This window comes from Rhinopithecus roxellana, chromosome 2 (genome assembly GCF_007565055.1).
Source record: "Rhinopithecus roxellana isolate Shanxi Qingling chromosome 2, ASM756505v1, whole genome shotgun sequence".
NCBI lineage: Eukaryota > Metazoa > Chordata > Mammalia > Primates > Cercopithecidae > Rhinopithecus > Rhinopithecus roxellana.
This window is the reverse complement of record NC_044550.1, coordinates 149211239-149228235: the sequence shown is the minus strand read 5'-3', so window position 1 is coordinate 149228235 and position 16997 is coordinate 149211239. Positions and strand designations below refer to the sequence as shown.

The 16997-nt window shown below is 40.6% G+C and overlaps 1 protein-coding gene and 1 non-coding gene across 2 annotated transcripts in view; both read right to left on the bottom strand.

The window, feature by feature from the left end:
- Positions 1 to 16997, bottom strand: part of IGFBP7 (insulin like growth factor binding protein 7) — a 76621-nt gene that overhangs the window by 57834 nt on the left and 1790 nt on the right. The gene's annotated exons all lie outside the window — the stretch shown is intronic.
- Positions 14332 to 14435, bottom strand: LOC115896275. Its single transcript, XR_004056177.1, has one exon. It is a non-coding gene; the product is annotated as a small nucleolar RNA U13 (small nucleolar RNA).

Here is a 16997-nt window from a genome sequence, read left to right as displayed (position 1 = left end):
ACCCACCTTACAAAGGACGATTGTTGCTCAGTGTGCTGGAGATGAAAGGGCTTGAGAAAAAGGGAAACAAGGCTTTGCCAGCCTCCTTAAGGACCCAAGGAGAGCTCCAAGGATATGTGTGGTAAAAATATTATAAGTAAATTCTTTTCTAGTTTTATTAAGTGGAGCAGGAAACAGGCTCTCCCTAAGAGGTGGAGAATAACAGTACATAGCAGAAACTGAGGTGAAACAAGCCGTCAAAGCCTGCTCTCAGTATTATGCAGGGAAGTTGCATTTAAAGAGATGCTGAGATTCAACTTGGAGGTATGCCACTGATTGTAGTCAAATAGAATAGTAAAGACCATTTTCTTTCCTTCTGTGAAAAAAATCTTAAAGACAAAACCTCCAAATTTCACAAAGTGTTTCCTGTTTACATCTCAGATGGGTGGCTGCCCTTACAACAAACATTTTCAAGTTGTTCTAGTAGGAATGTGGATACTTTTTGTGAACCTCAATTCAATTATGTACAAAGGAATATTCTTTTCTTCTCCCTGTTATTTTGAAATACTTGACTGACCAAATTGGACTTAACAAAAGGAAACTACTATAGTACACATATCCTTTCTTTCTGTTCTTGCTGGAATAACTCTTCATGATCTGAGATAGAAACCGTGATTCCTGGTAATATTAGATGCAAACTAGACAACAGGCAGGGTCCCTGGTTTTATGGCTAGTAACTGCAAATTTTATAAATAGAAACTAGGATGCAGGTACAACTCTCAATGGTCTTTATGCCATTGAAGATACGCAGTTACAATACAAACCTAATGATAATTAACAAGTAATTTCTGTTGTATTATTGAAATGTTTTGCTTTTAGCCTATAGTTTTAAGGAGTTAATGTGTCTGAATTGTTTAGAAGAGGCTAATTTTTAAGCTGGAATCACTAATGTCAATATATATAAATTTATACATATATATAAATCTCCATATCATTTAATTGGTAATTCCAATTTGGGATCTATTATAAAGAAATAATGCAGAAGGAAGATCTTTATGTCTAAAGATGTGAATTAAAAGGTTATTTATGACAAAAAAAACCAGAGTAAATTATGGTTCATTCAAATTATTACAATATAGATTTATAAATAAAATTTATAAAATATTTTAAATACATGGAAAATATTAGTTATAAATTTAAAATTTGCAAATATATGGACTCCATATTTGCAAATTCACCTACTTGCTAAATTAAAAACAAGATGTAACCCATATGGACCATAGTATGACCAAAATAATGTCATATGAGCCTAGAAAAAAACTAGAATGGAATACAATAAAAATAATAACAATGACAGGCTTTGATTTCAGTGAATTCTACAAATTTCCACTGTTAGTTTTTAATAACAAAAAAGATCATTAGTGAAAATAAAATGAAATTAGCTTACATTCCCAGGACACACTGAAGCTGCACAGCAGCTAAAGTTTAATTAACAAGGATATGTAAATCTAGAATTGAAAATCCAGGCTGGGCATGGTGGCTCATGCCTGTAATCCCAGCACTTTGGGAGACTGAGGCGGGCGGATCACTTGAGGTCAGGAGTTTAAGATCAGCCTGGCCAACATGGTAAAACCCCGTCTCTAGTAAAAATACAAAATTAGCTGGGCATGGTGGTAGGCAACCGTAGTCCCAGCTACTCATGAGGCTGAGGCAGGAGAATCGCTTGAACCCGGGAGGTACAGGTTGCAGTGAGCGGAGATCACACTTCTGCACTCCAGCCTGGGCAACAGAACAAGACTCTGTCTCAAAAAAAAAAAAAAAAAAAAAAGAACTTAAAATCCATTGTAATTTGTCCAAAAAGTGAAACTTCTGACAATGAATTGTTGGAGACTAACTGCCAAACAGTGTTCTCATCATCTCAATAGGTCATTGCACCTATTAAATTTTTTTTTTTTTTACACATTTGCCAGGGAACTAGGTAGAGTGAAGTGAATCTACTGCATATTTGTTTCCTTAGCATTTACTAAGTTATTTAAATACAATCTTTAAGATGCTTTTGGATCAATATTCTCTCCTTAGCTGAATTCTGAGCAAATATAAGATTCACTCATCTCCACTCTAGAATGTCACTTTGGGCAAAATAATAACTAATTCATTTATGTACTACTACACCTCTAGCCATAGTTACATTATGTATAAGCTCATAGAGTCTGCAGTCAAAGTATAATGTATTCACAGGCCACAGATGTAAATGTACCTTTGTTCATTTTTCCCCTTCCAGTAGAAATTGCCCAGAAATATGCTCCCAATAATTAAAAATGAAGGGTCGAGGGGAGTGTGTGTGCATTCTTTGTTCCTGTGCATTTTTATTGGCTTGGCTTACACAGGGACTCTCTTATTTTGAGTCTAACTGCCTCTTCTTTCTTCCCATACTTTACAAACCACCAGGATGGTTTCTAAGCTCCTTAGAGCAGGGGCAGTCTTTCTCATGGGGCAGATTTCCATCTGGCACCCAGCACATCATTTACAAAAAGCAGGCACTGGATGTGAGTGACAGGGAATTATTATAATTTTCCACTTCCAGTGATAGTGAGGATCCAAGTAACCTTGTGTCCTGAGCTAAAAGATGGGTGCACTCTGCAGAGCCAGGGACAGAGCCTACTTGCCAAGTGGAAACTGGGAGAGAGATGACAGGCATGGTTGTGGGGAAGGTGTGGACGAGAGGGTGCCTTTGAGGGTGGCTCCATGTGAAGTCAGAGCCACGTGGGATGCTCTGTAGCTGGTGGGAAGGCTGCGCAGAGAAATGGGAGGAGAAGCCCCCCACAAAACCTTCCTGCCACTCCTATGAAAACTTAATGAACTCTACACTTCTCACTAACATCTTGTAGATGGGTGAAGGGCAAAAACAGGCTCATCATGGGATAGTCAAAACAAGGCTAGTTTATGCGTTTGTTAAATTGCATCAAGAGTCATCCAAGAATGATTTCCTAAATACCTGCTCTGCGCCTCAAATGACATTATATGCTTTGAGGCATATAAAGGAAGCATCACCCACACTTGGGTTCTGCCCTCGAAATCCTTGGTAGTTCTCTAATGCTTGTTGTTGAAGCCTTGACCACTTCCAAATACGGTCAATTCTCATTATTTGTGGATGCCATATTTGCAAATTCACCTACTTGCTAAAATGTAATTACCTCCCCCAAATCTAATCATTTGCAGACATGCATAGAGCAGCAAACATTTCAGTCATTGGATGCGCAGGGTCCCCACTGAGGTGGAACAAGGCAGCACTCTGGCTTCTAGTTTCAGCTGTCACACTATCAACAAGCACCCCTCTTACAGTCTGTGTAATGCCACTTCTTTTTGTATTTTTGTGCCTTCTGATGGTGACTCAGCTGTCTAAAATGGCCCCAAACTTTGTGCTGAAGTGTTGTCTAGTCGTTCCTGATGGAAAATACGTGTTAGATAAGCTTCATTCTGGCATGAGCTGCAGTGCTTACTGTTGGCCATGAGTTCAACGTTAATGAATCGTAATGCATATTAAATAATGTGTCTTTAAATAGAATCACACATAAAACAAAATTATGTATTGATCAGTTGATAAAAATGTTGTGATTGGAGGCTTGCAGGAACCTAACTGAATTGCTCCTCGGAGCAGTGGTTCAGTATTTACAAATTTAGCGCTTGTGGTGACTTACTAGAACAAAACTTCAGTGAATAATGAGAATGTATTGTACTTATGCCTTCCTCTGCTACTGTTTAACTGAAGGGCAAGTTAGACTAAGATTAACCTTTATTAAAGGCCAATTGTGGGTCAAACACTGTGCTAAGCATTTAAAATACATTAAGTCATTGGTCCCTCAGCTTAGAGTATCTCTTGTCACTTGACTGAGGCCTTTCCGATGGGCATCTTCTCAAATTACCCCTTATACCTACTCTCTATTGTCACAAAATCTCTGAGACTGACAGCAGTATTCCATTCCATTTTACCTCTCCTCTAATCATTTCTAACCACCTTGTGAGGTCGGTAGTATCTTCACTTTACAGATGAGAAAACTGATGCTCAGAGAGGTTAAATACATTTCCCAAGGCTGCACAATCCCCATACCCATTGCCTGGGAAATGATTTGAGGAGAGATAAAATGGAACGGAATACTGCTGTCAGTCTCAGAGATCTTGTGACAATAGAGAGTAAGTATAAAGGGTAATTTGAGAAGATGCCAATCGGAAAGCCCTCAGCCAAGTGACAAGAGATACTCCTCTAAGCTGAGGGACCAATAAGATGAGCAGAGCCACCTCTCCCTATCAGAGATTCCAGATAGATGACAGAGGTGGGCTTCCATCAGTGTGAAGGTTTCCCTTTCCAACAGGGCACATAATAAATCTACTCTTAATTATGCATTCATTTACGCAACAAGAATCTATTGAGTGCCTACCATATCCCAAGGATAGTTTAGATATTGGAGATTCAATAGTGAATAAATAGATAAAAAGAGCACTGGGCTCATTGAGCGTATATTCTAGTGAAATAATAGAAAGATTGGATCATGTGGCTTTAGGTGAATACTTTTCTGAATGTATTGGGATACTATTTTTTAAGTACCAACAATACTGACATATTTCCATTCTGTCTGATTCAAATAAGAGCTGTGAAATAGCCAGAAAGATAAGAAGTAGCCAAATCATTTATGCTGCCTGCATTATATTGGGTGATCATGTTTTCTAGGGCTTACACTTCCTATGGCATACTAGATCTTCTCAAAAGTCCCCTGTTGTGAAACACTAGATGCTGGATAAACTGAGCGAAAACTGGCCTATTATTATTATGATTATCCCAAGGGAATGAGGCATCCCAAAAAGTGACCTGAAGTCTTTTTAGAACAATAGTTCTGAATTGGGGATGGACATTAAGTCATCTGGAAAGTTTTAAAAAGTCCTGCTGCCCAGGTCACATCCAAACCAATTAAATCAGAATCTTGGAGTGGAACTCAGGCATCAGCATTCTGTAAAGCTCCCCAGGTGATTCTGATGTACAGCCAAGGTGAAGAACCACTGCTTTAGAAGGTGATAGAGTGCACAGTACATGGAGAGTCAGTAGTCCCAATGTTCTGCCAATTTCACTCAAAATTGCTGGCGCTGGTGGATCTGAAAAGTTATCCAGTTTCTTAAACCTCTTCTCCATACCTTCATTTCTTTACTCGTCAACCCGCACTGGAAGGTGGACATTATCACCTCTCAGACAGATGCAATGAACCAACCTAAGTGGGCACTTTCTGAGTCTAAATACATCTGTTTATAGTTGAATGTTTTGATTTTTAAATGATTTTAAACAAATGAGTTCCTGCTAAGCTGAGGCTACATGTATAAGCCAAAGAAGAGACACATAAATTGCAGCAAGAACTTTATATTTCCACCAATAAGACTCTCAAAGCCAAAGATAATACTCAATGTGTACCTAACGGGCACTAATTGTGCTCTTTTTCTGCCAAACTCTGTGATTTTGGTTCACATTCCTCTTTGGAGCCAGTACTTCGTTTTTTACCCCCATGAACCATCCAACAAAAATTATTGAGTATTTCCTATGTATAAAATGCTGGTAGAATATCCAGGGAGGAGAGAGTCCAATGATTACTAAATGTGAGTGACATCTGAATCCAAAATTATTTTATATCTAAAAGGTGCTATTAAAAATAATGTGAGTGACAACAAGCTTGAAGATGGAAATATTCTATGCTGCAAAGCAAAGCATGTCCTCTGGCTAGCATCCTGGGTGGTTCCCATTAGACTGTCTACATTTGGACTCTGAGATCTCTCAAAAGATGGGCAGAACTCTCTGTTCTAGAATCTCTGCAGAGCAAGATGGAAGTTCCCAGGAATTTTCTTTTTAAGAACACCATACAGTCATTTTGTCTACGCAGGCCTTAACATAGGTTTCAGATCTAACCTGGGAACACATGAGGCAGTATTGTGTTTGGACTGGTCAAAGCAGGACATCAGCAAGCCACTAATATATTAATTCATACTCAGTTCTATAATGCTAATAACAATAAAAATGGAAAGGAAACAGGTACCAATGGTTTTCATGCATTGCCTCACTTAACTTCCCCAAACTCTAAGTATAATAACATTGTTATTATACCTGTCTTGCAGGTAAAAAAAATCATGAATGAAGGTTAGGGTCACACAAATAGTTAAGTGGCAGAGTGGGGATTTGACCCAGGTGGTCTGACTCCAAAGTTCATCTCCTTAACCACTCTGCTATATTTCCTTGTGTATACTAGCCAATCTTGGCTTCTGGGTGACCTGGCACAAAGAGTTGAAAGTAACTGGTAGGGACAGCCCTGGGGTGAGCATTGGAGACCTGTCAAATCCACAGTCACACCATGGGGTTATAGCTATCTCTCCTACCCCTTGGGCTTGTCCTAAAAAAGGAGATAGGTTTGGGGCTGATATATGGGGTGGATTATGATCCTAAGGCATGAGAAAAACTTCATCCCAATGGAGCATCAAGAAAAAAAGGGCTGACCATCTCTCCTGGATGACATGGACTCGGGCTGCCTTTCAGAGGTGGCATGCCAAGTTTTTGCTTATTTGCTCTCTCATGGGGGAATGTCAAGTGGCTTATAAGTCTGGGGATGGAGTTAGGAGGAGTGGACTGAGCAGGACTCACCATTTATAAAGTTACTGGCCAAGCTCTGTAACTGTAACTAAGAAAGGGTTGGTGGGTGGAGAAAAGAAAATCCCACTTGGTTGAGTTCAGTCAGACAAGAAAAAGGGGCAGCATGCAGTAACAGGCCAGGCCGAATGGGTGAAAAGAAAGAGGCTTCAGATGAGAGGTCATGGGGAGGTGGGGAAGGGGCACGAGCTGCTCACTTTGCCACATTGCAACTGGGTCCAGAACAGGCCTGCCCTGCCCTTCCAGTTATTTTCTAGTGAACCAAAGGCCCAGCAGGACAGAAAGAGCCAAGTCAGATCAACTTTTTCGTCCTGCCCTGAGGCTCTGATCTGAGACACAACAGAGCAGAGAGGGACCGCTGGCTCTGAAGCCCTGGCCTGTTAAATATCTGGTGGCATCTTGATCTCTGCCCCAGCCTGCCATTTCCCACTGAGCTGAGCATTTCTACTAAACAGCCACACTGCATGGGTCTCTCATCTCCCCTCTCTCACTCAGAGAGCACTGCTGCACAAGCCTTTCATTCTCCATCAAACGCTCTATGGCTTCCTGAGGGGGGTCCTTTGGAAGCCAGGGGTGCAGTGTAATTGCTGCATCTGCTATTGAAATTCACTTTTGGATTTCTATTCCCGGAGCAGAAAGTTCTGAAAGCTCCCATGGAGAAGGAGCAGGCTCTGAATCCTGCAGGCTTGGGCTACCCTAAAAAATTCTTGAAGCCTCATTTCTGTGTGGTCTCTTTCAAAACCTTCTGTATGTTCCAGGAGATCTATTTCTTGATAAATTTTCTCCCTTGCTTGGGGTCAGGCCAGAAGACAGCAGAACAGATGTCAGATCTAAAGCTTTCCCAATTCAACCACTTGACCACTGGCCCACTAATCTGTGGTGATGTAAATGAAAATGCCTTTGAGCATTTCCCACTCAGAGAAAAAGACAAACCTCTGTAGAAGCTGGAGACTTCCCTTCAAGAAAAACAACATGAAAGAACAGGATGATTGGAGTCAGCTGCCTTTCTGCCTGTAAGAATATGAAAGCCTTCTTTTTTTCTTCTCCCTCAAAAAGTCTAAATGGATTATGCCTAATTGAATTCTCAAACCCCTGCATGAATTTTCCTTCTGCAAGCTGTCACCTAGCTGACAAAAATATGCTTCAATTCAAAAAAATGCAAATTCCTTAGATCACAGCTTAGATGTGGACTAAATATTATTACTGAAACTGGGAAAATTGATGGTGGGACAGTGCTGGGGTCAGAGGTCAAGGTCAACATTCAGGGTTAAACCTTAGGTGAAAGTGAATACTTGAGCATGTTGACAGTTATCCTAGTGATTCTTTTCCTCTACCCTATTCAGAATTACTAGAAAGGCCTGGAAAATGATCAAACAGCACATGCAAACATTATGCTCCAAGAGGTCTTTCTTGGACTAATATTCGTGCCAGCAGCCCTAGCACACTCGCTGATCCTTCAAGAGCCTCTGGATTGCAACTGAAGGGTTGGGCTCCAAGGTTTTTCTATTTTATGAGACAGGGTCTCCTTCTGTTGTCCAGGCTGGAGTGCAGTGGCACAATCATAGCTGACTGCAGCCTTGACCTCCTGGGCTGAAAGTGATCCTCACACCTCAGCCTCCCAGGTAGCTAGGACAACAGGCACACCACCAAGCCCAGCTAATATTTTAATTCTTTTTTTGGTAGAGACAGGGTCTCATGCTATGCTGCCAGGGTTGGTCTTGAACTCCTGGTCTCAAGGGATCCTCTGCATCAGCCTCCCAAAGCAATGGGATTACAGGCATGAGCCACGGTGCCCTGCCAGGCTCTAAGATTTCTTATTTCTTTTTTGTTTTTTTTTTTTGAGACAGGGTCTCACCGTGTCATCTAGGCTGGAGTGCAGTGGCACCATCATAGCTTCCTGCAGCCTTGATGTCTGCGCTAGAGTGACCCTCTCACTTTAACCTCCTGAGTAGCTGTGACTACAGGTGCTTCCCACCATGCCTGGCTAATTAACAATTTTATTTTTATTTTTAGTAGAGATGAGATCTCACTGTGTTGCCCAGGCTGGTCTTGAACTCCTGAGCTCAAGAGATCCTCTCACCTTGGTCTCCCAAAGTACTGGGATTACAAACAAGAGCTACTGTGCCTGACCGGGCTCTAAGACTTCTAATCTGGCCATAGAAGGACTAATGGTAGCTACCTCAGAGACATTCATTCATTTTAAGAAATACCGTCTTTCACTGAATATGACATTTTTTAGAAGGCACACCATATGTACCATAAAAAGCCATCTCAACTCTGATATAAACTTTGTTATCATACAGAATGTTTATTTTATGCTAATGAAATAGCTCTTTTAGATCTATTTAGACACAAATATATCATATATCCCCCTTGCTCATTCATCAAAAACAAAATACAGGCAAAATAAATTCAGGAAAGTCTTCCTAAAACTTTTTCACACCCAAGGGTTTGACTCTTCTGAATCTCTTTTGTTAGAAACTTATTTTTAAATAATTCTGAGTTTATAAAAAAGAAAGATAGCACAGAGAGTCGATGCTGCTTGTCTACGCACCACACTTTGAATCGCAAGGCTATAGTAGAATACCTAAAGTAAGTACCAGAATTGCTATGTACCACCTGTGTGATGTCTGACCTGCAGTGTCTTTATTTGGAATTTGGGACAGTAATTCCCCTTACCTTCCAGGGTTGTTATGAGTAGCAAATGAGGAAAATCCACAGAAGCCCTTAGCAAACTGTGGAGTACTTCACAAATACCTGTTGTCATGATCACTCACTACGAGGCATGATGCAGATGTATTCCTTGCCCCCAAGGCATTTACAGTCTAGTTAATAATTCTTTACAGTTATTTGGTGCCACACAGTCCACATAGTTTACACAGTACTTTCATATGTGTTATGTAATTTGACCTTCTCAATAATCCTGTGAAGGTATGAAATTGTACCTCCATTTGTTATATACATTCTCCTGAAGTTCTGAGGGGCTGTTCTTTCACAGTGGCCAAGCCTACTTTGAACCTGTTGGGTTGGCCTTGGCCTTGTCAGTGCTCTTTACTGTGGGAACTTCATAACATATGAATGGGGCTTTGTCAACACAGGGTTCCTAGGTCTGTTTCACCTGAAATGAACCTTTCTTATTTTTCAGACACAAAACTTCTCTGCAACTCTGGCCTGCTTTTGGGACCAGCAGGTCCTCCCTGGATACCCTGGACTGCTCCTCTCCCTGGTAACCCTCTCCTGGTAGGGACATTGATGGGGGTGAGGCTTATTGTTAGCTCCAGCTGTTTCTAATTAACCTTGACCTGCTCTCCTCTGTAAAACAGTAAAGGCAATTCAACACATTAGCTTTTTCAAAAGGGCCAAATCATTTTGCCATTAATCCAACTTGGGATAAAACAGAGATCAACTATTTAACACAATCAATTTTAAGTTTAAAAAAAATAAACAAATACACTTTTTTCCCCCCTCATTATCATCCTGGCTTTTTTCTTCTGATCTCATTTTCTCTCAGAGGCCTGGTGGAGGAGAGGGTCTTGATTGACCTGGAAAAGTCATATATGACAAGCTGGGGGAAGCTTCCCTTGAACATTTCTAGTCCTCCACCGCTACCCCTACATAAGAGTAAAAGACTCACTGGGAAATCTTTGAAATTGCTTTAAATAAGTGGGCTTATTAATTCATATATACCTAAGTCTCCTTCCATTTCAAAGCTTTCTAATTGTGCCACTCTTACATTTCAAAAAAAGGTTATACTCATATTCCCTGGCTTAAAAATTCTTTTGATGATAATTCAGGGTTCCCCAGCTGCTAAAAACAAGATGTTATTTGCCTAACAATGAAAAACACAGATGAGGTCAGATTGTTTGTGGGGTATGGGTGGCCTGAGGTAAAGGAAGCATCATAATCTCATCCACTGTGGGGAGGAATTTTGAATCAGTGAAGGCTAGCTGGCCTTGGACTCCATCCAAGGGTGTTCTGTCACTGAACTATCCAAGAGAGCCTTATAAGGCAGTTTCTTCTAGAAGTCCAGTGTACAGTGGACCCCGAGGACAGGCTCTAGGGACAGGATGGAAATCATATTTCAGGATGTTAACAAATGCCTGCTCAGCTTAATCATTTTAATCATTCCAGGTCAAAGCTGTATAGTTTAAGAGATTTAAAAATTATAAAATCCTCCCCCAGATGTGGCCCCCTCCCCCTCAAGTTATTTCTCAGCTCTCCTAAAGAGAGTCTCCTGACTTCTGCCTGAACACAGTATCCTATTCAACAGTTTTTACTGGAAAGTTCTTCCATCGTGTCATCTAAACGTGCCTTGTGGCTATTTAATTCCAGGCCTTTTAATGCCGTCCTCCTGAAGAACTGCATTAAGAGAGCAATTTGTCAGGCACCTTCGATTTAATAACTAATTCCCAAATGATGAAGACACATTAACTTGTTCTTTACTTTCCTCTGAAAGAATCCTAAGTCCTCTAAGACCCCACTTTCTGTCCTTCAGTTTTTCAAATCTTTCCTAAAATGCAGAGATTGAAACTGGACAAAGTGATAATAAAGAACCAGTGGATTCACTCAATATTCTAGAAATTTCTGTGCTCAAGAAGGGCAGCTGAGGTCAGAAAAAAATTTAAAGCATTTCTATTGGACTGGGGCAGGCTCTTAGGGAATGTGACTTTTTCTGTTTCTGCTCTGAAAGCGGAGAGAAAGAGTAATAGGGACTTTAGGGGGAAGAGACTCCCGAAAGGAGCAAGTGGTGGTAATTTGGAGGCAGGACTGGCTAATAAGGCAAGTGAGGTGAGGGCACTTAATGAGCAGTCACTGAATAAGAAAAAGCTCCTCAAGGGCTTTTCACTCCCAAGCAGCAAGCAGCTTGCCATGGCAGGCTGGGAACCCGGATTTGACAGCGCTTCTAAGATCTGAGAGGGAAACAGGTCTTGGGAAGGAGTGTAGGCATCTGTTGTTGTGATTACAGTAACAGCTTCCTTATGGGAGTCTCTGACTGTAGTCTCGCCCCCTTCCAATCCACTCTCCCAATAAAGCTTTTCTAAAAGCACAAATCCAGCTCCATCACTCAGAGGCTCCCACTGCTCTGTGACAGCGTCTCAGCTCCTTAAGGGGTCACAGGCCCTCCCCTATCACTGGGCTCTTTCACACGGCCAGCTGCCTCTTTCTCCCCAGGCAATCCCACCAAACCACATGTGAGTCTTTCTGCTGGCTATGCTCTGGTTATCTCCTTTCTCTTAAAAAATTGTTTTAACTGATAACTGAAAATTGTATATATATGGTATACAACACGATATTCTGATATATGTAGACAATTTGGAATGGCTAAATCAGGCTATTTAACATATGCATTACCTCACATACTTTTTTTGTGTGTGTGGTAACAACATTCAAAGTCTACTAGCTTAGAAATTCTTTTTTTTTTGGCAGGGTCTTGCTCTGTTACCCAGGCTGGAGTACGGTGGTATGATCATGGCTCACTGCAGATTTGACCTCTTGGGCTCAAGTAATCCTCCCGCCTCAGCCTCCCAAGTATTTGGGACTACAGGTGTGCACCACCACAACCAGCTAATTTTTTGTTTTTTTTTTATAGAGACGAGGTCTCACTATATTGCCCAGGCTGGCAATTTTCAGGTATATAATATATTGTTATTCATTATAATCACCATGAGGGACAATAGATCTCTTGAGCTTATGTCTCCTCTCTAACCAAAATTGTGTGTCCTTTGACCAACATCTTGCCAATGCTGTCCCCTCCTCCCAACCCCATGTCTGGTAACTGCTGTTCTATTTTCTGCTTCTATGGGTTTGACTATTTTTAGATTCCACATATAAGTGAGATCACATAGCATTTATCTTTCTGTGCCTGGCTTTTTTCACTTAATATAATGTCTTCCAGGTCCCTTCATGTTGTGGCAAATGACAAAATTTCCTTCTTTTTAAAGGCTGAATTAGTATTCTATTGTATATATATAGTGTTTTCTTCTCATCTCCCTTCTAACTCTACCACAACCTCTATATTAGCTCTTCTCCAGCCAGTTCCGTCTTATCCCTGTCTCAGTCAGGACATCATTCTTTCACTAAGTGATTCCTGGCTTTTCCTCCATGAACCTGGGTCCCCTCCTCTGGCTCTCTGACAGTCCTCATGGTACTGCTGTGTTAGTTTAATGATATTACACTGACTTGTACTCCTCCAAGATAAACCAGACAATTAATGACTTCATTTAATTTGAAACCCCTTTGTTTCAACTTTCAAAGAAGTTCATAAATTTACTGAAGGATAGTAGTAGAACATGGGCATTTAAATGATATATTATCAACATAAGAAATGAGTCTAATGAATCTAAAATGAGCATCTCAAAGAATGGAGGTTTAAAACTCATCAAATAAAATGAGTTCCTGAAAAATCAAAATCTAAACTGAAGTGTTTTCCATTTATAGAACAGTTTCTATAGCTCTGGACCTCATTCTACTCAGCAAGGGGATGTAGAAATGTTGGGATTTGGGGGGAAAAGTTACCATCCAATGTTAGGGTTCAGGATTGCTGATGACAGAAGGGAAGGCAAGTCAATGTCAGATGAATTTCCTGGCCTAGACTTTGGGAAGCCAGAAGATGCCAGGAGGAAAGAGAGCAGACAGGCAGGAGAGGGGCTTTCCTGCATTTCCAAACAGGAAGGTGCTTTCTTAAGAGAATTCCTTTGTTAATCAACAAATATTTATGATATGCCCAACTATTAGCCAGAAACTGTGTTTATAAGGAGTTATAAGATGAAATCCCTCTTTTACAATGCTTACAGTCTAGTGGGGAAGACAGACATTCAAAGAGTCCTTCTGTGGCAGTTGGTGAAGGTCTATACTAGCTAACTTGTTCTCCACTCAGGGCCCAAGGCCCTGCTGTTCCCTTTGCTGAAATCCTCCCAAGGGTTCTTAGCATGGCTCTACTCATCTCACTTAATACTGCTCATTCATCTGGAGTCTCTGTCCTAGTTCTCTGATGTACACCCTTCACAGCATATACACATTGTGTGAAAATATATTTCCTTGTTTCTGTGTATCTTCTTCAAGGTTACTTACCCTGAGATTAGGAGAGTGCCTAGCCAATTCACAGGTTGATTCATTCATTGATTCATGCATTAGACATGTATTTAAAGCACATGCTACATACCATGCACTTATCTAGGTCCTTGGGTCTGTCTATATGAGGGAGCAAAATCTCCCTTCCCACCTGGAGCTTACTTTCATGTTGAATAATGACAACAATTAACGTTCATCGAATGCTTTCTATGTATAATATTCATGACATTTAATCTTCATGACAACCCTATGAGACAGATAATGGTTATAATCCCTGTCTTACAAGAGAGCAAGACCTTGGGCAGACAGGTTAAATAACTTGCTCAAGGCTATAGTTAGTAAGCGGTCAAGATTCACACCAAAGGAGTCTGGCTTGAGAGCTCCTCATCTTAACTTCTCTGCTATACTGCCTCTTATATATGACACACAGTACACGTGGAATAAATATTAGTTGAAACAATGGCTGGATGCATAGTCCTAGAAGAACAGATACATCATTTTGGGGTGGGGGAAAGTCAGAATACTTCACAGAGAAAGTGACAGAGCTGATCCTTGAAGGCTAGGTAAGAGCTCATTTTTCAAATTTTCATTATTTTTTTCTTTCATGTCAGACAGGTAATGTGCCAATGTCATAAAAGGTTTGGGGGGTGACATACCTCACACATGTGTATGAACACTCAATCATCATGCTTATGAACTACAAAAGGATCACAGGTAAGAGTTCAAAGGATGGAAAGGAAGAGAAGGAGGGTGCGATTGTGGTCTGTGTGGAGGTGGGAGGTGTTCCAGGCAGAAGGCACAACATCTACAGAGGCATGAAAGCATAGAGACATATGTGCTGAAGTGTGAATAGCAGATATTTACTGTGGCTAGTGCATAAAGGAGGTTAGAGAGGTCAAAATAATAGAATGGAGATATATCGTGAAGGGCCTGTTATGTCCTGCTACGTAGTTTGAACATGGTCGTAAAGGTACTAAGAAGGGAGACCCTTAAGAGTGACATTCTGATTACAGAAGTGAAAATTAATTCTGAGGGAGAAAGGATGGTACCTAATGAGACCGAAGTGGCTGAAATGGGATTGCCAAAGAGCTCAGATTTAAAAGACTATGAACAACAGGTATAACCAGTAATTGGAATAGAGAAGTATCATGTTCTCTTCCAACTATGAAATTTTATTATATACTTAGCTTCTTTGTATCAACTTCTTTTAATTAAATGGAATCTTCAAATTCCCCCATCTGGTTACCTATGACTTCAGGGACCTCAATACAATCTAATGGCAGTAAATTCATAATGACAGTTCCAAGATTCGAAATTATTTGGTGATTATCTTTCAGACATATTTTCAAGCAGATCGCTTTGCCTTCTACCAGAGAGGTATGGAAAACAAGCAGACCAAGATCTCTTCCCAGGTGGGTAAGTGGTGATCTTACAAAAGGAGGAAGACTGGGGCAAGCTCCAGGGCTCCAGGGCAAGTGCTCTGGGAGGTGAGTTTGTAACTTGTACAGATACTTTCTTAATCAGCAACATCAAATCTGTTTTGTACATCCCTGGTATATAGCACCTAGTACAGTGCTGACTCAAGTTAGCTGCTCAGTAAATGCATGTTCAATGGGACCAAAAGACCAGAAGGCAGATTGAATCACACCATTGTGGCTGAATCCCACAATGCTGCCCCTACCTGGCCCCTCCTCAAGTTATACTCAAGCATAACTCAAGTTTCTTCTGAGAATAGAAAGGAACCTAGAGGTCTAGAGGAACCTAGACAATGCATTTCCTATTCTGTGCAATGCCCCAGTATGAAATGGCACAGAAGTAAATGGCACTCTGTCCAGTTTGCTTTCTATGATTGTCAAAACTCATTCAGGTGTCAGAAGAAATATTTAGGGGACGCGACAGGGATCACTCTATTGTCTCTGCAGTGGAAAAGTTCTGCTGTGGGAAAGGCTTCCCATTCTCTTCTGCTCTCTTTGGCATTCTCCTATAAATTGTCTCTGCCATTTAGACCTCATCTCTCTCAATTTAGGATGAGAATAAATGGCTAATTTAAGTCAAGGTTTCCAGTTTTAGATGCTGTTTTCTAGAACATTTCCCCAAATATAAAGAAAAGCCGGGCCAGAACCCTCAAAGGGTTTGCAGTCTGGAGACGCACTGAGCTGGGTGGACATGGTAATGAGGTTATGAAACTGGTTCTATATGACGGTCTCAATATTTTATAATCAGACTGTGTGAGTGTTTGGAGATGTAAGTAGCAGATGAGAAAAAGGAATATTAAGTATAAACTAGAAATTGACAACACTTGAACAATCACCAAGCTAACCTTCTGCTCTGATAAAGCAAGTATCTGTCATTTTGAAAAAACTATAGAGAAAGTTCCCCACTGTAATGTTTATAGGAAAATCTGAATATTTGGAATAAATTCTTAAATGATGCACATTTATCTTTTCATGATGTGACTGACAAATGAGATCCAAAGTAACACATAACTGTTTCTATTGGAAACATATGCAGATTATTTTGGATTGCAATTTTCTAAGTTTAAGGTGATGATACTATAAATATTTAATAGTGAGTTACACAATTTAAGGCTTTCAATAATGAACTTGGAAATTGATGACATACAATCTATTAGTTTGTGGACTTCAGGGAAAAGCTCTAAAGAAAGAATTTGGATATTCTGGAGAAAGTCTGAACTGTGTTAAAGAAGCAACAGCTTCTGTAATCTCAGAATTGCCTCCTCTCCCTTTTCTACCTTGACTGAGATCAGGAGCTGCCAAAATTGAATGTCTGACTTTCCCTTGAAAATACTGCCAATGGAAAATGTTATTTCAGGCATTAGAGTTAAAATTTCTGTGTGTGTGTGTGTGTGTCTCTGTGTGTGTGTTTACAAGTCCAGACTTTATTTTCTTATTTCTTTCTTTCTTTTTTTATTTTTGAGATGGAGTCTCTCTCTGTTGCCCAGGCTGGAGTACTGTGGTATGATCTTGGCTCACTGCAACCTCCGCCTCCCAGATTCAAGCATTCTCCTGCCTCAGCCTCCTGAGTAGCTGGGATTACAGGTGTGCACCACCACACCTGGCTAATTTTTATATTTTTGTTTTTTAGTACAGATGGGGTTTTACCATGTTGGTCAGGTTGGTCTCAAACTCCTGACCTCGTGATCCGCCCACCTTGGCCTCCCAAAGTGCTGGGATTACAGGCATCAGTCACCACACCCGGCCTATTTTCTTATTTCATTTACAGCAAGCTTGGACTTGCTTGGAATAAAATA